This window comes from Mirounga angustirostris, unplaced genomic scaffold (assembly GCF_029215605.1).
Source record: "Mirounga angustirostris isolate CCGP_5_RB_7025 unplaced genomic scaffold, mMirAng1.0.hap1 SCAF_4, whole genome shotgun sequence".
Classification (NCBI taxonomy): domain Eukaryota; kingdom Metazoa; phylum Chordata; class Mammalia; order Carnivora; family Phocidae; genus Mirounga; species Mirounga angustirostris.
Genome location: NW_026991712.1, coordinates 122844931 through 122869628, shown reverse-complemented (window position 1 = coordinate 122869628; position 24698 = coordinate 122844931). Strand labels below are relative to the sequence as shown.

General features: G+C 36.0%; 1 protein-coding gene, 1 long non-coding RNA gene and 1 other non-coding gene across 3 annotated transcripts in view; 1 reads left to right on the top strand and 2 right to left on the bottom strand.

Moving 5' to 3' along the window:
• The window catches only part of LOC135364042 (serine/arginine repetitive matrix protein 3-like), a 110763-nt gene that overhangs the window by 37580 nt on the left and 48485 nt on the right, over positions 1–24698 (bottom strand). The gene's annotated exons all lie outside the window — the stretch shown is intronic.
• On the bottom strand, positions 10242–13872 carry LOC123859459 (uncharacterized). Its single transcript, XR_006794493.2, has 3 exons — positions 13041–13872; positions 12237–12396; positions 10242–10594 (listed from the first exon to the last, which is right to left on the bottom strand). It is a non-coding gene; the product is annotated as an uncharacterized LOC123859459 (long non-coding RNA).
• Positions 20973–21078, top strand: LOC123860648 (U6 spliceosomal RNA). The gene has a single exon (XR_006794772.1). It is a non-coding gene; the product is annotated as a U6 spliceosomal RNA (small nuclear RNA).

Sequence of the window (24698 nt, the reverse complement as noted above, 5' to 3'; positions counted from 1 at the left end):
CAGCAGGATCTCTTTTATAAAGAAAAGTATGAATTCGAGCTGTAAAATGAGCACAACTATTTTTCTATTACTCTGGATGCTTCCTCTTGCTGAGTTTACATAAGAAGTCTAGCAGGGGGTGTTATTAAATAGCCACAGAAATTAGCCCCAAAACAATTATCTTGGTTTAACTATGGAAAAAGACACAAGAGACTTAATGAAAAGAGCATTTAAATTTTTGTGATTGAATATCTGTTGGACACCTCTGTAGTTATTAACCCTTGTGGGCAGCATTTCAGATTTTTTATTATTTTTAATTGAATTGTTTTTGGAAAACTGCAGATTAAAAACCATTTTCTCCCCTATGTTAGTCAGAGATCTCAGGGCAAACTGTGAAATAATGGGTTCTTTAAAAGTTTGGTTTAAGCCTCACTGCATGGCAAGGAGCATACCCTTGTTCAATATAAATTTGAATTTACATATTATAATAGATTTGTAGAAATACTAAGTAGGAAAAAACATCTCCGGTCGTATCACTCACCACTCATTCCTTACAATCATCTTCTAACACCCATGGCTTTCTTTGTAGTTAGTAGTAAATTTGCCATGAATTAAAGCTTCCTACGGTCTCCTTAAGAAAATATTTCAAAAGTTACTATTTGTGTTTGTTTTTCATTTTCCCCATACATAGCCATAATTTTGGATTTCTCAGTATTGCTTATTTTCCTGCAGTCTTTTGTCATTCCAAATAATTTCTCTGTCTCAAGTCTCTGTCTTAGTATTTGCTATTTTAAAATATTTGTTGGCTCTTATCATGTCAGATCTTAAAACTTACTTAGTCAGTTGCTTTAATCTTTCCTCCCAAACCCCCCTCCCAACCTCACCTCCCTAGTCACTTCGTCATTTTTTCCCCCTCTTAACTCTCTCCAATCTTCTACATATTTCTGGAATTGAGTTTATCCAAACTCAGTGCACTTTTCCAGGTGCATCATATATCATTCCCTGAGTCTGGGATGTGATGGCTCTTTGTATACAATCCAAATGCTAGCGGAGTTTGTTTGTTTGTTTTTTCCTGATCACTGTCAGTACGTTGACTCAGAGTGTTTTTTTGAATATTTCCCACCGATTCCTGAGGGAGCCTTTCTGAAAATGGGCTATCTTCTACTTGGTTAGTCTATTTAAAGGATATGAAATGGGAGAAAATGTAATTTTGTAAACTCTGTTAGAAAACATGTCCAGTTACCCCACCCAATCCCCTGCCACTTTCAGAAACACATCTATTTTCTTGGCATTTCCCTCTTTGTTAAATATATTTCATTATGAAAATGGAATGGAAGCATATGCAAACAAATTGCTGTGAAGTTCATCAGAGCAAAAGTGGAGAACTCAACTCAACTTAGGGCATGATGATTCTCCTAGCTGTATTACAGATGTTTAAAAGAGAAAACAAACAAACAAAATATTTGAAAAGGTCTGCACTGAAATTAAAGCATTCTTTATGTAATGATAACAAGTTGGGTCTTTACGTTTTCTTCACCTATTCCGTACAGTTCATTTTAACTACTTTTTCTGACCTTCAAAGCCAGTGATAGTAGGTATAAATTAGGGGAGAGAAATAAGAGAAAAGAAATATAAAATTAAGGGGCGCCTGGCTGGCTCAGTCGTTAAGCGCCTGCCTTTGGCTCAGGTCATGATTCCAGGGTCCTGGGATCGAGCCCCGCATCGGGCTCCCTGCTCGGCAGGAAGCCTGCTTCTCCCTCTCCCACTCCCCCTGCTTGTGTTCCCTCTCTAGCTGTCTCTCTCTCTGTCATATAAATAAATTTAAAAAATCTTAAAAAAAAAAAGAAATATAAAATTAAATATGGCACATCAAAACGTTAGCAATAAACTACACAAATTTCTTTCTGTATCTTCAGAAGAACTATGACTAAATATGAAAAGACTTATGTGTAAGTCACAGTGAGCTTATGTATCCAATTATTGGATAGAAGCAGGCTACACCAAAATGAAACACAAGCCACTTCAAGCAGTCCACAAAAGATTATAAACACCTATGCATCAGTAAAGCAAATCTGAGAATGTATGAGCTGATGAAGATGGGGGAAAAGTTACTGTCCTCCCAATGTTTTCTATATTAACATATATGTATCATATTCGTAGATTCTAAGAAGCTATCAATTATAAGAATCTACTCCCACTGATTTGATAACAGCTTTTCAGAAAATAAATGACGTGAAATTTACACACAAGACTTCTGTTTGCTAAATGGCAACAGCATACATATATCTATGTAGTTACGTATCACTCTCGTATTTGAATTACAAAGTTTGACTCAAAATCTTTTTTATATCCTTGGAGTCACTTTTGAGCCTTGATGGTGGCATCAAAGAGACAACCATGATGCTTTTCAGTTAATTCACCTTCAATTATATATCTCAGTCAATACTCCTTCAGCTATATATCTAATCAACCTAGTAGCCCCCAAATGATCCTGAGCAAAACGGAAAATTATTGGCTTTTGTAACTTAAAAACCTGTAAATAGTCTTTAGGCACTGCCAGTTCATAGACTCCAGAAACATCATCATGATCTCATTTCTCTCTTCCACGCAGTTTCCATACTCAGCAGGGTTGTCCCTTGTGGAAACTGCACTAGCTCCAATTTCATATCCTATTTTATTCCAATAGAGTCACGAGAACCTCTCTCTTTCAACCCTTACAAGAGTCCTGGTCCTGGCTCTCACCAACCTGATTGGATCATGTGTCCTCTGAATTCATCACTATGGCCAGTCACATGGGATTTCCTGAGTTACTTAATTCCACATCACAATTCAAAAGAACTTCCTGTGATGATGGAAATGTCTATAATTTACACTGTGCAATGTGGTAGCCACTTGTCATGTGTGGCCATTGATTCCTTGAAATATGCATGATGCAACTGAGGAACAAAATTTTAAATTTTATTTTAAGCAATTTAGATTTAAAATAATAGCCACTACCGCACTGAACAGCATAGCCCTAGAGTTCGGTGTGTGGGCCAAACCTACATGGATTACATGAGCTGAGAAGGGGTTCCCCAAAGGAAAGGTTTTTTTGTAGAAAGCAGGTCCTATTTTCCAGAGTGGGAAATACAGATGCCAACGTGTAAAAACAACAGATGTTCACTATAATGTACCCTAAAACTTGGACTTTTTATTAACATCTTTTGGACTGACGGTTTAATTTCATATTATATGGCTTGCATTATATGACTTACAGTTGTTCTATTTTCGATTGTTTTGTTTGTTTTCCTTAATTAAAATGCATACAATGGGAACTTTGGACACAGAGCTATTCAGGCTTGAATGAGAAACTATTGTTAGGGATCCACTACCTTTAATTAAATTGTCTTTTAGGTACACTGTGCTCATCTTTTCAAAGAACATTTTAAACAATATATATGGATACAAACAAGTTAAAATTCATGTGGCATTTTAGAGACAAATAGCTCAACTGGAGGGACAAAAGTATTAATGAGCTTATAGGCAGCCTTAATGTCAAACATACACAGTGACAATTGTACTACAATGTACTCCTTTGTCTAAAGGATGGACGTTTTCTTTTTGACACGATCACATTCATTGATGCAACTAAGTTTCTAACACAGATTCCTGCCCGCATTGAGCTCATAATTCTCAATCTTAAAAATACAAAAATGTGAAACATCATGCATCTTCCACTTGAAGCAAACGATATCAAATTAATACAGTTTCATTACAGAAAATCTAGAAACATGGAGACATAATATGAGCAAAATTAAAATTATCTATAATCTCATCATACAGAGGCAACGACCAATACTGTTTTCGTATATATTTCTTTTGATTTAAAAAAGTATATGTGTGTGAGTATTCATCTCACTATTTAAACTACTTGAACAATTTTTCATAAGGATGAGAACCTACTGTAGTTACTCCTTTATAACCTAATACTTAACCTAACATTATATTCTTTAAAAACATGTGTTTAATGGCAACATAGTATTCCATTGTGTGAAAAAAATGCATATACATATATCTAAAAACTACCACTTTTAGGTTAAAAGGATATGTACAGCTTTAAACTTTTAGAAAAATATGTAGGTTCCATGCAGGCAGATTTCTGTCTGTTTTGTTGACTGCCAAATTTCAGTGCCTAGAACAGTGTCTGACATCGAAAATACATTCATTAATATTTGTTGAATGAATGAGAATTGGTATATTTCCTATTATAATTCCAACACCCAAGTGTGACATGGCCCATTTCCCTAAACCCTCATCAACTCTAGGTTTTTTGGTTTTTGTTTTTTGTTTTTTTTTTTCAGTTTCGTAGACAGAAGATGGCATCTTATTACAGTTTTTCTTCTAACCTCTGTATTTCTACCAGAAGTACAAATTGTGTCACATCATGCTTACTTAGGCAAAAACACATTATGTAGAGGAAGAACTTGAAGCCTAATTTTGGATAACTGTTTCAAAATCTTAAAGTTTTGACTAAGCAAAATCTAATAGGAGGATTATGTGTTTGGAAATCATATTCCAGTCCACTAAGAATCCATATGACCTGGAGAAGTTACTAAACCTACTCATTCCATTATTATGTGTTAACATATAGTGAGCCTATAAATGCAGGTATTGTGTTTTAATAAATTACCAAATAGAGTAACTTAAAAGAAGAGAAATGTATTGATTCTGCTTCATATTTACTTCTCCCCCTAACTTCTGCAGAACCTTGCCTTTTCTCCATGCCCTAAATTTAACTCATAGCATAATGTTTAAGCAAATTGAAGATTATCATAAAAACTGTAAGGAAAACTCCCAGAAACCCAGGATGGGGACTCCAATCAAACCTCATGTGAAACCATAACCATATAGAACAAGAGAAAGTTTCATGGGGGCGGTCTCTCATTGAGTATCTGCTTTTCTCTTGTGCGTACCCTCTACCTTTCTTGCTTTTGCCCCTCAGTCTCTCTCTCTCTCTCTCTCTGCATCTCTTTCTCTCTTCCTCCCTTTCTCTCAAGTGACTTTCTCTGCTTCCACACATGCACATGCTCAAACACAGCCCTGCACTGACTTCCCATCCCTTTCCCATCCTGCCCTTAATTAACTATGCTTCAGTTCCAAATTCTCTAGAGAGAGAATCAGCTCTACCCATGTTAGGGCAGATCTATTTCACTCTGTCCTCAGTCCTATCTGCTATGATGACAGGGAAGGATCACCTCGTTCAAATACGGGACCTAGCATTCACTATAGAAATGGGACTAGTTTTCGAAGAAGAGGATTAGGACTAGTAAACATCCCAAAAGGTAAACATCATATGTGCTTTCACTTATTAGATGCTGGGATTATAAATGTAGGTAGAAAGTGGCCCCTATTATGTAATAATTCACTCACCTAATTTGAATATGTAATTTTAAAATATCTTCCAATCTTCACCATTTTAAAAATCATTTATGATAATCAGGGTTTTGTTTTGTTTTCAATCTAGTTTTAATTCTATGGCTAAGCTTCTTTACATTTATTTCTTTTTCTTTTTTTTATTTTTTTAAGATTTTATTTATTTATTTGAGAGAGAGAATGAGATAGAGAGAGCATGAGAGGGGGGAGGGCCAGAGGGAGAAGCAGACTCCCTGCTGAGCAGGGAGCCCGATGCGGGACTCGATCCAGGGACTCCAGGATCATGACCTGAGCCGAAGGCAGTCGCTTAACCAACTGAGCCACCCAGGCGCCCATTTATTTCTTTTTCAACTTAAGTGTTTTGCCTTTTGTCCCTGCTTGAGATCTTTGATTCCTTAGTAACAAAACTTTTTTTTTTAAGTTTATTTTTTGTTCTACCAAGGATAGCTTACTATTTGTAGTTATTTTTAACTGGGATGCTGTGTCTAGCAATTTTGGTAACTTCTGCCGTACTGTTTTTCTCAAAATTATCTGACTTTGCAAAAAATTTTTAAAGATGAACAGAATTACCTTTTGCAATGCCACATTTTAAGCATTTTTGGAGATAATCCATTATTAACTGTGCTCTCTATACTAAGCAAAATGACTCATCTGAACTAATGACTTGATGATGTGTGTATTTCTTCCATATTTTCAGTTTCTTTGCATTTCATAATTTTTATATTTTTCTCCTTCAATTCTGATGTAATTTAAATATGTTATGAGATAAACTAAATCATTTTCTCTTTCTTAGTTAAGTAATTTCTGACAGTTAATCTTCCCAGTCTCAACCATGGTTCTTTTGAGGAAAAAGGAAATAAATTACACTTAGGTTACACCTGTGGACAATAAACTATTTAAATCAAGCCATCTCCATCATTAATATCCATCACCCTGGCCATCGACTCTAGATCTTGTAATATGTGATAAATGGCTAAATTTACGGGATTGGGCATGTTGCAGTTTCATTGCTTCCACTATTCAGACATGTCCTCAAATTATGGCAATATGCGTGAAATGACAGCCTTCCTTAATGACTGATGGGGATGGTCTCATCATGGTTCTGGCCACTGTGATGAGCATCAATCACAAAGACAGCCAAAGATGTCAAATCTGCTGAGATGCTCTTTAATCCTGTGATCCTAGAAAGTCACAACTGTCAGCACAGATCCAAGCAATTGTCCAGCTCGATGGTCCCTAACCTTTTCCAGTTAGAAGAATGTATTATACCAGAAAACATTGTTGAAGAATTCCACTTCTTCATACATACAATAGCCCTAACCAGGCACATTGTCACAAAGACCCTTTGAGATGTTTTGCATTTTGCACTGCCTTAACTAACCCCTCTTCTCTGAGAACTGCTCCCACATCTACAGAGGTGGTACTTTGTGCTATATTTGAAGTCAGAAATATTTGTAAATGAAATTTTGATTTTCAAAGTATCATAACACTTACTTATTCCAAAAAAAGTGTGAAACATACTATTTATTCAGTCAATAGATAGTGCTTATTTTGTTTTAAACAAGATAAGAACCACTGATCTAGAAAATGTACTCTTTATAAAACCCACTCTTACCTTAATGATTCAGGTAATTGAGGGAGAAGTTTTGTTTTGTCATTTTATTCATTTTTTTTTTTTTAAAGATTTTATTTATTTGACAGAGAGAGCACAAGCAGACAGAGAGAGAGGGAGAAGCAGGTTCCCTGCTGAGCAAGGAGCCTGATGTGGGACTCGATCCCAGGACCCTGGGATCATGACCTGGGCCGAAGGCAGCCGCTTAACCGACTGAGCCACCCAGGCGTCCCTTGTCATTTTATTCTTTACTCAACATTATTGATTGACTTGGTTCTCTAATTCACCTGCACAGCCAAAGCCTGTGATTTTATAGAAAACCATGTCTAAGGTATCACAATTACTCTCTCATGATTCAGGTAGGGTAAAATTATGAGTGTGTTTCCCTAAGGTGCAGTAAAATAGTTTATTTATTACTACTTCCTCAATGTCTCACTCACAGGTGGTTAGATTTTGAAAGATTATTAACTGGGCTTGTGTAGGCAAGTGCAACAATTTGACTTCAGGAAGGCATCATCTGAGCCAGCCTCCCTTCTGCTAGGGCCCAAGGATATTATTTACAGAAATAAACCATTGTATTATGCTTAATACATTCTTAGAACATTTATACATACACTATATCAAATTTTCCTGTTTCTCTGTTGTATGAGTTCATTAAAAAATTTGCCCACATTATTCTGTCCCTCAATTCCATTAGGCTTTTCAAATTCCTACAGTGGCTTCCTAATCTATCAATTTTGTACTTCTTACCAAATGAGAGCTCACACTTCCTTCACAATTGGACTGAAACCTTATTTCGTCCAAGACCTTTTCACAATATATTGCATTTGATTTTGCATTTCCTCTAGAGACGTCCTAAGATTTCAAATGTCCTATCATTGGTGGTGGGGGGAGGGTTGGGGAGGTAATAACATAGGTATCATGTTTATATATTCTGTTTGAACTGCTTGATGGGCTGTGAGATATATGTAATTGCTGTTACTTCCTTATTTCACAGATGTGTGTCTGTGCTTGTTCCTCTCTCTGCATCTTTTTTTTTTAATTTTTTTATTCTTATATTATTCCCATACATTACATCATTAGTTTTAGATGTATCCATGATTCATTGTTTGTGCATAACACCCAGTGCTCCATGCAGAACGTGCCCTCTTTAATACCCATCACCAGGCTAACCCATCCCCCCACCCCCCTCCCCTCTAGAACCCTCAGTTTGTTTCTCAGAGTCCATCGTCTCTCATGGTTCGTCTACCCCTCCGATTTCCCCCCCTTCATTCTTCCCCTCCTGCTACCTTCTTCTTCTTCTTCTTCTTTTTTTCTTAACATATATTGCATTATTTGTTTCAGAGGTACAGATCTGAGGTTCCTCAAAAAGTTGAAAATAGAGCTACCCTACGACCCTCTCTCTGCATCTTGATAATGCTTTGCTTGAGCCTGAGGCAAAGTGGCCTATATGTTTTTTGTTTTTTGTTTCAATTCCGCCAGATGGAGCTCAGTACCATTTATCACTGTTGACTAAGCAACTAATAATATTTTTGCTAATGAAGAGTGGTGATACATTTTGCAGTTTGCTCATTCACTAATTTACCCATTAAAAATTATTTATTGATCACCTCCTGGGTGCCTGGCACTGTGCAAGCGCCTGGGAAGCAATGACAGAAGAGAGAAACAGTTCTAGACCAAGGAGTCTGTTCAAAGCACTTGAATCCTGATGTTTTCCAGGATCATTCCAACACTCACATGTTAGCCAGAGAGATTATAGAGTATCCGTAGCCTTGTCTCCCTTGCTTTTCTCAGTACCCTATTTATTCATGTTAACACAGTGAAGAAACATGTAGATTATAGTAACGGTGAGAAATCCATGAATTTTCAGAGGGAACTGAATGGTGGATCACATATTCATTGTCTTGACCTTGGAGCAGGTCAGAATAGACACAGAGGAAAGGAATGCTACCTGCTGCCAACTATTGTTAAGAGAGTACAATGTGAGATTCACCCCCAGAGTACTGGTTGATGTATTGCCCTAAAATCTCTAGACATGCCAGTCATAAGTAATATGTCAGATAAATATCTCAACAATAAATATATTTGAAATCATACTTGTCAGAGAAAAGCTTAAGAGAACTATATATGCTTCTTTAACTTAATCATTCTGGCTTTCTGTTTTAGAGGTTGACGATATCATTATTAATATTTACCGTTAATTGCTTATGCATATTATTTGAACACCAGCATAGGCTTACAAATGTGGTGTTTTTAATGACAAAGATAATGATAACTGAATTGGTGATTAAAAATACACTATAAGCTTAGCACCTTCATAAAAATCCCAAAGCTCTTTACAAAAGCAATAGAACAATGAACTAAAATAACAGCTGTGCTAATCATAAGCTAGTTAAAAAAGATAACACTTAGGAGTTTAGGGTCTTTTCAAGCCCATAAATTAAAAGACGCAAAGTTTCATGCTCATCAAGGCTATTTTTAGAATTTGTTAATGGAAGATGGTATATAATAGGTAACTTAATATACAAGTGAAATGGCTCTTAAGTTGAAATGGGGTAAAATATCATGTATATGTCTGAGGACTTTTATTTTACTTTAATAACCAAAATTGTCAATTAACCAGATTTTTTTTAACATTTACCTTGCAAAAGGAAAAGGTAGATCACAAGAAAATAAGCTTATAATAGTCCTCTTTAATCTAAATCCTCTATACCTTCTAGATTTCACAATAACCATACTATTCATTATGATGGTCTGAGATACTACAGAATTTTAGTTGCCAGGTACTTGACTATATTCACTGTGCTTCACTTAGTTCAGCTACAAAATCAGGCAGAATTTCAGTAAAGTGGCACTACCTACTGTATTAAGTAGTATCTAAGCAGGATACTACTCACATTGTAAGGTTACTGCAAACAAGGGATTCATGAGCACACTCTAAGAAGTCAGATTCCAAATGATGAATCACTAAATTCTACCTCTGAAACTAATAATACAGTGTATGTTAATATAAAAAAATTAAAAATAAATACTGTACTGAAAGTGAAAAACAGAAAAAGAAAGTCAGATTCCATGTGTAGACTGCTAGGCCCCTAAATAAACCAAAAAAAAGGGGCACCTGGGTGGCTCGGTCAGTTGAGCTTCTTCCTTTGGCTCAGGTCGTGATCCCAAGGTCCTGGGATCAAGTCCCGCATCGGTCTCCCTGCTCAGCGGGAAGTCTGCTACTCCCACTCCCGCTCCCCCTGCTTGTGCGCTCTCCTTCTCGCTCTGATAAATACATACATACATACATACATACATACATACATAAAATCAATCTTAAAAAAAAGAAGCGAAAGAAAGCAGGCCCCTCATTAATGTAATGTATTATGTTAATTTGTGAGGGCGGCCTAACAAAATACCACAGACTAAGTGGCTCAAACAACAGAAATTTTCTCCCGTTCTAGAGGCTGCAGGTACAAGCTCAGGGTGTCGGCAGGTTGGTCTTCTGAGGCTTACCAAATGGCGACTTTTTACTGTGTCCTCACACAGAGCATGCTTTCCTCTGTGCATGTGCATTCCTGGTGTCTCTCTTTGTGTCCAAATCTCCTCCTGTTACAAAAACACCAGTCAGACTAGATTAGGGCTCACACTAATGGCCTCATTTTAACGTGATTACCTCTTCAAAGGCCCTATCTACCAAATGCAGTCGCATTCTGAGGTACTGGGGGTTAGGGCTTCAACATACCAACGTGGAGGGATACAATTCAGCTAACCACATGTTTTGTAGTAGAGTGAACTATGTTCCTTCAATAGATATGTCCACTCGGAACTTCTCAATGTGACCTGATTGGGAATAAGGATCTTTGCAAATGTAATTTGGTAAAGATCTCCAAATGAGATCATCCCAAATTAGAGTGGACCACAAAGCCAATGACATATATCCTTATAAGCAACAGAAAAGGAGAAGACACACAGAGCCACAGAAAGGAAGGCCATGTGAAAACAGAGACAGAGAGACTGGAGAGATATGTCTACAGGTCAATGATTACCAAAGAATGCTGGCAGCCATGGAAGCTAGGAGAGAAACATGGAAAGGATTCTCCCTCAGGGTCTCCAGAAGAAGCCAGCCATGCCGACAGCTTAATTTTGGATTTTTTACCTCCAGAACTGTGAAAGAATAAATTTCTGTTGTTTGAAGACACTCAGCTTGTGATCATTTGTTGCAGCAGCCACGGGAAATGAATACCGATATTGGTATAGGGAAATAATAAAACTACCAGGTACTGATGACTTCCATGTGCAAGGCCCTATCCTATGTATATATCATCCCTTAAATCCTCTCATCATCTATGTGAGATGGGTACTATTTTATCCATTTTACAGTGGAGACACTGAGGCTTAAAGAGGTATAAGTAAACTTCCCAGGGAGGCACAGATGGTAAATGTCAAAGCCAGAATTCAAACTGATATCGGTTTGACTCGGCGTTGTGGTCATTCCATCATGTTGCATCAAACTGATAGGTAAGAGTATCTTGGAGCTATAATGAATTAAAGATTTTGTGCTGAAAGCGCTCAATTTATTGAGTTTAGGCAGTGACCCATGGAGGCAGTTATAGAGAAAGACAAGAGACAGGCAGAAGAGGTATCATAGGGAATTGATATTGATAGGGAATATTGTAGGGAACGCCTTGCCCGAGCATCATCCCAAAACTAAGGCAAAGGAATGAGGTCACCTTCTCTTCTAACCATGCTATATCAGTTGGGGTTCCTATGCTTTATTTCCTCCCTCAAAGCTCTGCTGAACTCAATATCACCTACAGTTCACTGTTGGGCGAGAATGTGTTCTTCCTTGACGTGGGTCTAAGAGGCCATATTCAGTTTGCAATCTTGGCTTTCTCTTATACCCAGATCTCTGTGCTTAGTAACCTCAGTCTGATTCTTAGTTGCTTCTTCAGTGTTCTGGACTCTGCATATCATGAACAGAGTAGAAGTGGTCACTGAGGACAAATTTATCAGGAATAAAGATGAGATAGCAGCTGGAGTTTAATGTGAACATTCTTGCCCCATTCATTTATAAGATTTTGTTCTTCTCCACTAATAGCCCGGAGAAGCCTCCCTCAATCCCAATCCCTCACCCAGACTCCAACTGATGACTTGTCATGTTGATGGAGCCGGTTTTTCTAACTTGTAAGTCTGAACCATTAAACAGGAAATATTTCCGTAGCTCAGATATTTTCATGTATTTACATACTTTGAGTCCATAGAATACGTTCATTTTCCATTTCTTCAAGAGCCTGTGATACTGTCAACATGATCTGAGTCCACAAACAGAAGCTGACTAAACAACAAGCAGGATACCAGCCATGGAGCTTCTAGAGTCATCCTGGCAAGTGGAACCTTTCAGGTCTGACCTTTAAAATTAAAACAATGTATATGTTTGTATTTATAGTTGCAAAATGAGAAGATGTCCAAATTCACAACCCCAAATATGTTTAACCCATAGAATATTATTGTTGAAATTATCGAACTATCCTTTGATTCGCTGGATACAACTAAAGACTTGAGAACAAACTGAAACCCAGGTTAGAATTCAAAATTTGAAACCGACTGCTAAGACAGATCATGGTGGCCTCAGCACTCAATTTAAATAAGTAATTATGTCATAAACAAACTCTATATATCCTACAATGCAGGAAATGTATCAATGTTGCCTAAGTATGTCTTTAGCGTGCCCTAAAATTCAGCAGGACCTAGATTTAGGTCAAGATTGAATGCTGAGGGCACCTGGGTGGCTCAGTTGGTTAAGCGACTGCCTTCGGCTCAGGTCATGATCCTGGAGTCCCGGGATCGAGTCCCGCATCGGGCTCCGTGCTCGGCAGGGAGTCTGCTTCTCCCTCTGACCTTCCCCCCCTCTCTCAAATAAATTAAAAAAATCTAAAAAAAAAAAAAAAAAAGAGAGAAAAAAAACTGTGAGGAAAGAGGAAGCAAACATAAAAAAAAAAGATTGAATGCTGAGCTAACTTATAAACAATATACCAACCAGTGTCTCCCTTACCCAAGGTCCTAATTCTCATGACTAGAAGAATGACAGATTCTCTGAGCTAGCCCTTACTCTTCTATAGTAGTTTCTAGCATGATAGTAGCTGTTGAAGAAGCTCTTCAGTCTCAGTCTGATTCTCCATCAGAAGCAATAGTCCAACACAAGGAAGGTCAATGAAAAAGCAGAGTGGAAAATGAAATCTTCCCACGCATTCCTAGGTGTAGCTCTACCGGTTTAGGAACCTAGAACTAAAAGTGAGAGATTAGTGTTCACCATCAGAACCTTATAGAAAAAGTAGGTAGGCGAGACACAAAGGGGTTGCCATAGCAGCTACAGATGCAAAAGGGACCCCACCAAGTGCAGCAGACTATGCTTGCTCTTTACCTGGCAGTTTAACCTTTCTGCATTCTACACAGTGAGCCTGAGCTGTGGTGTGACTTTTCTACCCCTGTTTTCCTGATGCAGTCTGGTATTCTAACACCTGTGTTTTTTACCTCATTTCCCTTGTGCTCTCTTAGCCTTACCTCAGGCCCTGACCTCTGTGTTCTTCTAGCACCCTTAACCTGGTGACCTAAGTGATCATTTCTCAAGATTCTATCTTCACAACAATTAACCTGGTTATAGAGCCCAGCAAGACTTGGGCTACTTCTATCACTCCTTCCAGTGGGTGCTTCTCTATACCTGCTGCCCCAGGGACCAGTGACCTAGTGTCCTCCTGATAATGCTGGTGTTTTCCTTTTGGAATAATAAGCCCAAGAGAAAGAGCTTCACCCAAAAACAAAAAACAAAACAACAACAAAAAGTTTTGTGCTGGCAACTGCAGACAAGGCAATCTATTCGGCGTGATTCAACCCAGCAAAGTAAGCCTGGCAGACAGAAAACAAAACAAAACAAAACCACCACTTCACACAACAAGAGTTGAATTAATTAACTCAGTTACCCTAGGACAACCTTACTTGTTGAGAGGGCAGTCTCTCAAGTCAGATTGCGGGGTTCCATCCCTGGCTCTACCACTTGCTGCATAACCTTAGACAAATTTTTTAACTGATTAGTGCCTCAGTTTCCCCATCTGTGAAAAGGAGATAGATGTGTTGGGAGCCTGAAAATGAAATCATTTATGTAAACATCTTCAAAAGTGCTGGTACATAGCTAGTGCTCAATAAATTATGAGTGCTTTGATAGAGTCCATCAACCTATTTCCTCTGCCTTAGACACAAAACCATGAGCTCACTCGAGAAAATGCCCTGGCCTGAAACACTGAGAAGGAGCCAGGGTAAGGAAGGCCTTGTAACTGTTTATATTAGGATGTAATATAAACTAATTTCTTTCTACCCCAGCCCAGCCCTGTGGGCTGAGAAAAATCGAAAAAGAGCCTAAATTGTTCATGATGAACAATAAATATTGATTGATAAATAAAGGAGGTAAGTGAAGTGGGAGATACTCACCTCAGCAGAGGCCCTATAAATATCAAGCTTAGACTCACCCACCCTGCCTGGCAAGCAAGACTCCATGACACTTCCAGTGTCTCTCAACAGAGGAACTCTTGGCGGTGAAGTCACTTTAAAGAAAAGAGTGTGGTTCATGTGTTTTTCTTCCAAATAATTCTCTGACAAAATTCTTATTATGCAGTTTCCATCCATTTAAACAAGGGTTTATTAAATGCTACCGAATACATAGCACTATTGGATACATATCCACTTTAAAAGGGTTATTTGAATAAGAACAAAGCACAGTGAATTTCTGGCATCCTTGAATATGATTTCTAGTCTATTTAATAGCCATGTCTGAGGTGGCATCTTATTTTTGAGCTCTGAGTGGTTGTCATTCATACAATATAGCTTAAAATATTTTTTTCTTCCTTTTTTTTTTTTTTTTACTTTTTGTTATTTTGTGAACCTAAGTCAAACTCTGGCATGGCAGTATTTCTAATACAGCTTCAATGCCTTTTGGTCTGAATGACTGCCCTGAATAACCCTAACAAAATTGAGACAAGCACATGATTATTCAGACAAGATATGGAGTCCAGACATATACAGGGAAATAATTTTAAAGGTTTGAGCCCCCATAGTGCTTACTGTTTGTACTGTACAGACTTGCCACTTGGCACTCCAACCAACGTTCACATTTAGTATTTGAAAGTGAAACCACTTGGTGGGTTTTCTCCTCTATATCCCCTCCCTGGATGAGCTATCTAGAGGGTCAGCTGCCATGAACAGAAGTGGGGCATTTTTGAGAAGAGATAGGCATGCAATATAGCAAAAAGGATGAAAGGTTCAGTTCTCAAAGAGATAATAGGGAAGGAGGATCAAAACCTGCAAATTGAGTGTGGAAAAGCAGAGTGATGGATTATAGAACAGAATGGAGAAAGACATGGTTAAAAGTTTCTATTACCACAGAAAGAAAGGCTTCAAATGGAAAAAAATATATATTATAAACAGGAATGTTATGTTTTCAGTACACGGAATGGTCTTACCCCCCTTTTGTATATTATAGGCTAGAGGCTAATCTCAGGTGAAGATGAGACAAGGGAATTCTAAGAGAAGTGACAGGTTATAGAATAAAGGTAAAGAAAATTACAGTGAAATGAAGTTGAAGAGTGAGGCCACAATAGATACAGAAAATGGGAAAAAAGGAATCAGTGATAAAGAAAAGTATATTATAAGGAAAAGAAAAGCATACAAAAATAATTTTATGATTTCCTTTGAATTTAGAGTCATCTTACTTTTAGAAAACAGACCTTTTGTGCAGTATATTTTAGCATTTTGAGTACTAACCACTAAGATACTGAAATTTTGTTCAGGGAGATGTAGTCTTTGAGTTTCAAGATCCATATCCTTAGAACAACTTTAACAAAGTAATGATCATACTCAGAACATGATAATTAGATACATTCAATTAAATTTCATTGAGAGTTACCTTTACTTCTCACAAGACTTGTGATCTTTTGCACTTAAAATTTAAAGGTGCATGTGAAGTCTACACAAACCTACCCACTTTTTCTCTGAAATCTAACACACTACTGCCCCTAACTGAATTCTCCTTAGAAGCTGCATTTTTCTAAGTAAGAAAAATCAACTGAAGACAACTTTTAAATATGTCTAACCAAGAAGACTGCAATATTCAATCAAGTTAATATTATCAGTGTGGTGATTATTTGAATATCTTTGATGTCAAAGCCATGCCTCAGAATTTCAAAATTCACTTCACTTTGAAATCAAAGTATACATGAGTTTTTCCTACTGTAATATAAAATATATATATTAAATTTTTATCAAAAAATTGAACACACAAAAGGAAAGTGCAAACTTTACCAAGGATTTTGATAAAAACTTAATTTGTTTTCAAATATCTTATTATCTATGAAATATATAAAACATAAGCTAACTGTGAATGTGGTATATATTTGACTATTTGTATGGCAAAAGACTGCTGGTATACACTAGCATGTCCATTTTTAAAAGGCAGAAGTATGTATTATAATTTTTAAAAATTGAACCAGGATTTGGAAACCTATGTTTTAACCTCAATCCTGCTTTTGTCTACTAGCTATGCCACTTGTTTAACTTTTCTCTTTTTTTCTGTGAAAAACATCTTTTTTTTATTTTTATTTTTTATTGAAATAGAGTTGACATAAAACTTTTTTCTCTTTTAAACTGGGAATAATATGTTTCCTACCTAGTTTGTTGAACATAGAAAGGTAGTTTTAAAACAAATCTATAAAAACATATGAAACATAATTTCATTATTTAACTGTAATTTCCTTAGGGGTCATAAACAACTTCACTCACTAAACGTTTGTTATCCAATATATGGCTCTCTCTCTTTTCTTCAAATTGTCACACTCTTGGACTCTTCTTTTACTAGTAGAAAAGGTAGGAAAAGGAAGGGAGAGATGAAAACATTTTACTTTATTTTATTATCATGATTTAAACTATTCTAGTTGAAGCTTTTGAGGGAAATGACATTGAATTCAATACTTAAAGCACGTGTTTGATGTCTTATGTGTACCTTTTGACTTTGAATGGTATCATGTGAAGAGTGAGGAATGGAAGCAAAGACTGCAACAAAAAATAACTTGTTCCATAAATGAATACACCAGAAAATAGATATTTTACTGCTAGGATCGTTATTATCATTCCAGGCTCTGGTGTAGTAGAGGATCTGGGATATTTATTATATGAATGAATGTCTCTATCTTTGCAAGAAAAAAAATAATTTCTATTCTTCTTATACCTAATTATTTGCCATGGAGTTATTCTTACCACAAATTTTTCTCTGTCCCCATGTAATTGCTTTTCCCGGGGTTTCTAAATTAGGATTTGTTGCCATTTTATCAAATGTAGGACCTATAGTCATCTCTTAACTTGTTTGGCAAGTTCAGTGGTAACACTTATTTCTTCTCCTTAATCAGGAGGTGAGATTTCCAGAAGCATCTCAAAGACAGAGGGACAAGGCTTAGAGAATTAAAAAAAAAAAAAAAAAAAGGGCACTGTCCTTGCAAAGAGTGATGTAAGAGGCAAGGAGGTTAAGAGACAAAACTGAACAAATGAGTTTGGGGAGAAAGCTAGGCTTTTTATAGGGTAAAAGGAAACAGAAGTACTTTCGGCCAGCCTAATGAAGGGTTTTGAAATTGAGGGTCCTTAGAGGAAACCTGGAATTAGAACAAGTTAAAAAAGTAAAGAATGTAGGGAGTGAATGGAGAGGGCTTGTTTGTCTAGAGTTGGTGCCTTAATAGAAAAATGGCAGGCCAGCAGCAATGCTACAGCTGATAAATTGGCATGTGTAAGAATGGGGACAGGAAAGCACAGTGCTAATAACAGTTAGAGATTTTTTTTTAAAGGAGCACATGAACTAATCCAAAGGAGCTACTTAAAATTACAGTTTGCTCTTTTTTCTCTCTCTCTCAGAATTGTTTAAAGAGAAGAGGGAGAGGAAAAGGGAAGGTGTAATTTATAGGATGTACCTTAGGAACTATTATTAGAAGAATAAAAAAGAGAACTACTGGCAAATGTAAGTGCATTAGAAATGCAGTAATTAAAAGGTTCTACAAGAAAAAAGGAAAATCAGAGCTAACAGTCTTCTATTAACCTACTGTGATTTATAACTCACACTCTACTTTTTTCTTCTAGTACAAGTTCTCTGTTACTGTGTATAATATCCACATGCAATTTTCTGTTGTGGTAACCTATATTGGTTGTAGTGAGTGGATCTTAATTTGTTTTTAATGTGCCTCTAGTTCATCAGCTTCAATTTCAGGGGAAAATTTCTCTGTGCTTCGAATAGCACTCAGTGTTGCTACTCTGTATTTGCAACTGATGTCTATTTGGTAATACAACAGTTATCAGTAAATGAGAAGAAACAATGAAATATGTTACAACATTGAAGGAAAGGACAAGGATAGATATAACTGGTGATGAAGTATATTCTGGAAAAACTGAGATGGTATGAAATGTTGGGAAGTGGGAAAAGATACATTAAAGATAAATCTAGAAAATAAAGTGAGAATAAGATAAACGCAAAGAGTGTGATGAATCATTTCTTAAGGAAATTAACCTAAATTCCTGATGGATGGTTAAGCATTCTCTGAACACATGAAAGCACTTGTGTTCTAAATGTTAAACTAAGATATGCTGAAAATTTCATGAGAAATCAATACCTATTAAAATGCTGAGCATGTTTGGCAATATTCTAAACATTAAGAGCATTATCCCATTTAAAATACTTCTAAATTATATAAGTAGGAACTAATATATTCCATATGAAAACCTGATGTACAGAAATATGAAGAAACTTGCCCAAAGTCACACAAGTAGTTAAGTGGCAGAGATTTCAAATACAGGTTGAGTTTGGTCTCATACACAGGTTGACTCCTGAGTCAGGCACTGGTAGTTACTAAACCCTCTGTGTCCAGGAGAACCATAAAGATAAACTGTTACTGTTGCAGCTGAAATTTTTACAAGGAAGCCACTAATGGAATTTAAATACTTCATTGGAGTAGTATACCTAGCACATGTTGCTAACTAAGATCTTCATGTTCTCTTGAAGATGGTCTCTCCTAGCCTTATTGCAGGGCACCAAATGCTCAAAGATGATGTCTCAAAGTGCCTAACTTATACAGGGGCATTGATGAAAATAGAGCAGAAGAGGGGGAAAAAAAAAAAAAGAACAACCAGATGTCCCTACTTAGGTTCTTCCTTCTTCTGCCGTGTATGCTTTCTAAAATGTCCTGGTTCCAGCTCAAATTAAATCACATGAAATTTTGTTTGAAGATTATTTTGTGTGCTACTTGAGAAATGATAATGTTTCATGAATGTTTTTATGTTATCTCCAATAGCCCTTGCACCTCATCTGTCCCAAGGACATCATGGAAAATAATTTGAGATCAAACCAAAGTACTTTAGCACCTTAATCATTTAGCATTGGGTTGATAACAGAAAGAGCAGGGAAGGATGACTGCAGTCGCCCTGTCATTTTGGAGGGAAAACATCTCAGAAGAGAGTAAATATGATAGCCTTTTCATCTGGATAACTAAAGGCATCATTTCCTTGTAATCCTTGGTTATTGGAGAATGAAAGACCTAATATGACTGTAGGAAGAGATTTTATATTAGCAGCAGAAATAGTTTAACATTTTAGCAATATGAAATGTACAAAGTAAATAAGCAGATATAATCTCTTTTGATCTAACTCCCTGAGAGGCAGGTAGCTGTGTATCCTTGGAAAACTTGCTTGTTCTTTCTTAAACATCAGCTTTCTCAATTGTAAAATGAGAAGAACAATGATTCTCCTTAGGCAAGTTACTTAACCCCTCTGTTCCTCAGTTTCTTCATTTGTAACATGAAACGATAGGATGAGGTTGCAATATAATTCTGCTGATATTCAACTGTTTTTTCACCTATAGAAATGTCAATTTCTTATGCTTCAACCTAATATTTGTAGTGTTGTTGTGAAGATGAATACACTTAAAACAGGGGGTGCCTGTGTGGCTCAGTTGGTTAAGCGTCTGCCTTCGGCTCAGGTCATGGTCCCAGGGTCTTGGGATCGAGCCCTGCATCAGGCTCCCTGCTCCGCGGGGAGCCTGCTTCTCCCTCTCCCACTCCCCCTGCTTGTGTTTCCTCTCTCCCTGTCTCTCTGTCAAATAAATAAATAAAAATCTTAAAAAAAAAAAAGACACTTAAAACAGGACCAAGATCTTAGTACACACATTTTATAAATATGATCTCAATTCATTCTTATAATAGCCCTGTGACAGATAATTGGGTTCCACCTTTGGATATAAATTTATGTGAAAAAACATATACTATTTATGGATTTGGGGGGGGGGGAATATAGCTTTACAGCAAATACCACTGCAACCTAAGCCTTTGTCTAGTGCTTTCTAGGCTGCTCAGTGTATGTATATTGTATCAGCCAGCTAACAAGGTCTCTGAGCTGCTTTTTCCTTCCATCCAAATTTGCCATCCACTGAATACTTCACCAGTTTTGCAGCTGAGGTTTTAACAAATACTCACGTGACTTTGTTTAGCTTATAAAATGGCTTAAGGCCAAAAAAATGAGTATTTTTTTAAGATTTTATTTATTTATTTGACAGAGAGAGACACAGCGAGGGAGAGAACATAAGCAGGGGGAGTGGGAAAGGGAGAAGCAGGCTTCCCGCTGAGCAGGATCCCAGGACCCTGGGATCATGACCTGAGCCAAAGGCAGACGCTTAATGACTGAGCCACCCAGGTGCCCCAAAAATGAGTATTCTTATGCTCATCAATTTAGGTAGGGGTGTAAAAGCACGTCAGTATGTCAGAGGAAATTTTTTAGTGGATTCAGGTGCTGCTTGGTTAAAAAAATAAAGTAAATTATAATGTACAGGAAGAAATAAAATCAAAGTTCAGAATTATTTGTATGTTCTGATTATTTTGTGGAAAGTTTTTCCATTTTGGTTTTGATTTCTAAAATACCAATCATAGCACACATACTAAAAATTGGAATGATACAGAGACGATTAGCATGGCCTCTGCACAAAGGATGCCATGCAAATTCGTGAAGTGTTCCATATAAAAAAATAAAATACAATAAATAAAATACCAATTGTAAGGTCCTTGCCAGTGAACATTGCACCTTTGCAAATATGTGTATATAATATGTATACTAAATTGGTACACATTAAAAAGGAATAATTCATTAAAATTGAAAATATAGGATGCTAAATATTATGGAGGCAAAATCAGTAAAAGAAATACATTTTTGAAACTGTTTAATCTGTATTTTATAAGATGCCTTTGAAAATGAAGTAGGAAAATCACATGCATATTTTGTAAAGTATTCTCTACTGTGAATAAATGTACTATATAAAAGCCAAGGTATTATTGTGGTTAACAAAACTTATTGGATTCTTTTTTCCAATAATTTAAATAGTACAATAGTTATTTTGGGTCCCCTTCTCTCTGAGAATGAATAAACTAATTCAACCTTGTACATTATTATTATTTATTTGAGAAATAATATAGAATGTATCAGGATTTTTTCCATAAAATGTATTTTTGCACATATGCAAAGTCTAAATGATTGAGACATAGACGTCTTTTGTGAACTCTATGAAAAAAATAAAGATCAAAAGAGAAATATAATGTAGCTATTTCTCCTATCCTTATTTTTTCTCAAATATAATCGTTTGAGAGGATTATTGTAATTTTTGAAAGGATCGAAACTAACAGAACAGTAATCTTAGTGAATAGGAATTTTAATAATTGAGTATTCAACATATTCTTTTATTTGACTGAAAAATAATTTTTCTTTAGTACTGTATGTGTGTGTATAGTGGGAGAAGGTGTGTGTGTCAAAACATATGAGGCTGATACTTTTTTATTGGTTTTGTTTGTTTTGACTCTAGGATTTTGTTTCTAAATGGTGACTTTAGACACAAACTGGCATCATCTTCATTTTGCCAAAGAGAAGACTGGAGATAAGAAAGTAGGATTTGTTTGCCCAAAGTTACCTAACAAGAACTAGGAAGAGCTCAAATCAGGTCTCAAAATTCCTGTCCAGTGATCTTTCTTTCACATATAGATGCTACTGACTTCTATTTACTAATCTATCCTAGAATTTACTCACTTTCATTTTCTTATTTTTCTTTCTGTTAAACTGATATTATCAATTCTTTACATTTATAACAGTACCATCGGAGTAGACAAATCTTTTGAGCTAAGGAATAAGATACCAAATTTTGCTTGAGAATAATAGAAGGGTTTTAAGCCATATCCATCATTTAAATTATTAAAGTAGAGTGACCATTTGTGGGAGTTAGTAAAACATACATATCTGGAAAGTGGCTAATGAACAATAGAAAGATTTACAGATTTTTGTCTTTCTCAATCATTTCATCTTCCATTCATTCTTGTTCAGGATACATAAGCTCTATCAGCATACTGTTTGAAGTGGAATTCAGCTACTGTGAAAATATTTTTTTTAACAAAAATAGCTTTTAAACATCATGAAGATATCGTAACTCATGTAGAAAACCTAAGCAATATACGGGTTTCTTTTTTAATTTAAAAATCCACTCAAACTGCTTCCCCAAATAACTCTTTCTTTCCCTTTTACCTTTCCAATTTGCCATCTTGATTAATATCTGCCCAGTCTATTCAAAATGATTTAGATACAACTAAGAGTTTACTATAAATTTGACCCAAACATATTAAAGAAAACCAGCAAACAAATATGAGAACAATGTATTTCTCATCTTGAGAAAGAGAATCTCATTGGATAAATGACAAACTGATGGCAAGGAAAAACTAAATTAGCTATCTTTTTAAGGCAGCTCCCCTAGCTTTCTTTGTTTTTCTTCTTAGCACTTATAATACCTGGAATAGCACATATTGACTGTTTATTATCTTTTTTCCCCTCGCTAAGATGTTAAACTCCATCAAAACAGGAACTTCAATAGATTTTCTTAAACAGTGCCTGACACATATAGATACTTCCTAAATATTTGTAGAATGAATAAATAAACTAGAAATTGGTTGTTTGGGGAATATAGTTTTATGGTTAACAGAATAAAACAATATTTGTTGAAAATATTTCTAACATGTCTATAGTGAGCATGGCAGTATTTAGATTGTGATTGAGTTTCATATTCCCTTTCAGGGTCATAATTCTGAATATCACATCTTATATAGTAAAATATATAATTCATGTGAATTACAGTAAAATCCATACTGACTTTATGACTGACCTTGTTTGGAATAAATCTTCAATTTGGATGTGATTTCTTATAATTGGCCAATTTCCCTGAAAAGCAAGTAAATAAAATATATTGATTGAGAACTGCAGTTAATTGGGTTTTTACTAAAATTTATTTATACTGGCACAGAGTAGGTACTTAATAAATATTTGTCAAATATTTGAAGTCTAGTTAGTTAAAGTAGACTTGTTATTTTGTTTCTTGTTACTCAATAAAAAGAGAACTTTTCAATTAAATATGTAATATGCAATGGCATTAGAATCCACAGAGCAAACAAATAAGCAATTTAAAAGTATTACAAGTTCTTCTCATTCTCTTTTTTTCCATCTTCCTTTGCATCTTTCCTTCTCTTTCCTTATCTTTTTCTCCTGAACAATTTAGTCCCAAACTCGTTACATGGGGACAAGTAAGGTTAGCATCCATAGAGAGTGTAGGTGGGGAGAGCCTCAGCAGCATGAAGAGCAGTGTTGGAGCTCAAGAAGGATGAGAAGAGCATCTGGTGGGGGGAGGGAGGACTGGGATGTTTAGCAGCAATAGAATATTGGTTATACATGAGGAAATAGATAAAATAAATAAATATATTAAGGATAATTGGGAGATAGGGTTTTCTTTTTTGGAGAAAGTAGTTATAAATATGAAAAGAAAGAAACTATGTTGGATCCTGTGGTGTTGGTTTAAAAATGGATATATCAGTGTGAACTCCTAGTGTGTGGATATAGATATAAGATATATCTTAATATGTGTATATATGTAAAATAGACAGATAAATAGATAGATGAATTTCTCCTACATATATTTCCTTAGTTTCAAATCCTGAGAACAATGACACACCCAAAACAATGGGCACATCTACCTCCCAAATCTTGGTTTCTAAATACCATTTCTGAATAAAAGAAATTAGGACTGCTTGGAGAAGTAGCTGTTTGCAGAGCTGGGGCATGAAAAAGACGAAAAGAGCCTCTCTTATCGTGGCAAAAATATGGAAGTACTCAAAACAATGCCAGAGACATGTCAAAGAAAGAAGTCAGATTAAAGAGGATCACACTGCCCATATCTGAGACTATTGGAAGATCAAAGTGAACAATAATAAGAGCAGATTATAACCTATTGGATAAAATGGATATCCATAAGTTCATATTGATATAAGTAAATCAGTAAGTTGAAAGTTAATGTACTTCTCCACAATATACTTACAAAAAAATTCTTTTTCAGTGATCGTCTTAATCATGAGTTAATACTAACATCTCAAGTAATGTACCAAATGATAGGATACCATGAGATGTACACAAGATCACTTTCACGATTCTTCAAAGACAGATAATTTAAATCCAGTAATAAGAAAGCAGAAGATAAACCTCAAACAAGGAGCATCTTGCAAAATAACTAAATTGTAATTTTTTTAAATGTCAAATCCATGAAAATAATGGGGAAATTGAGGAA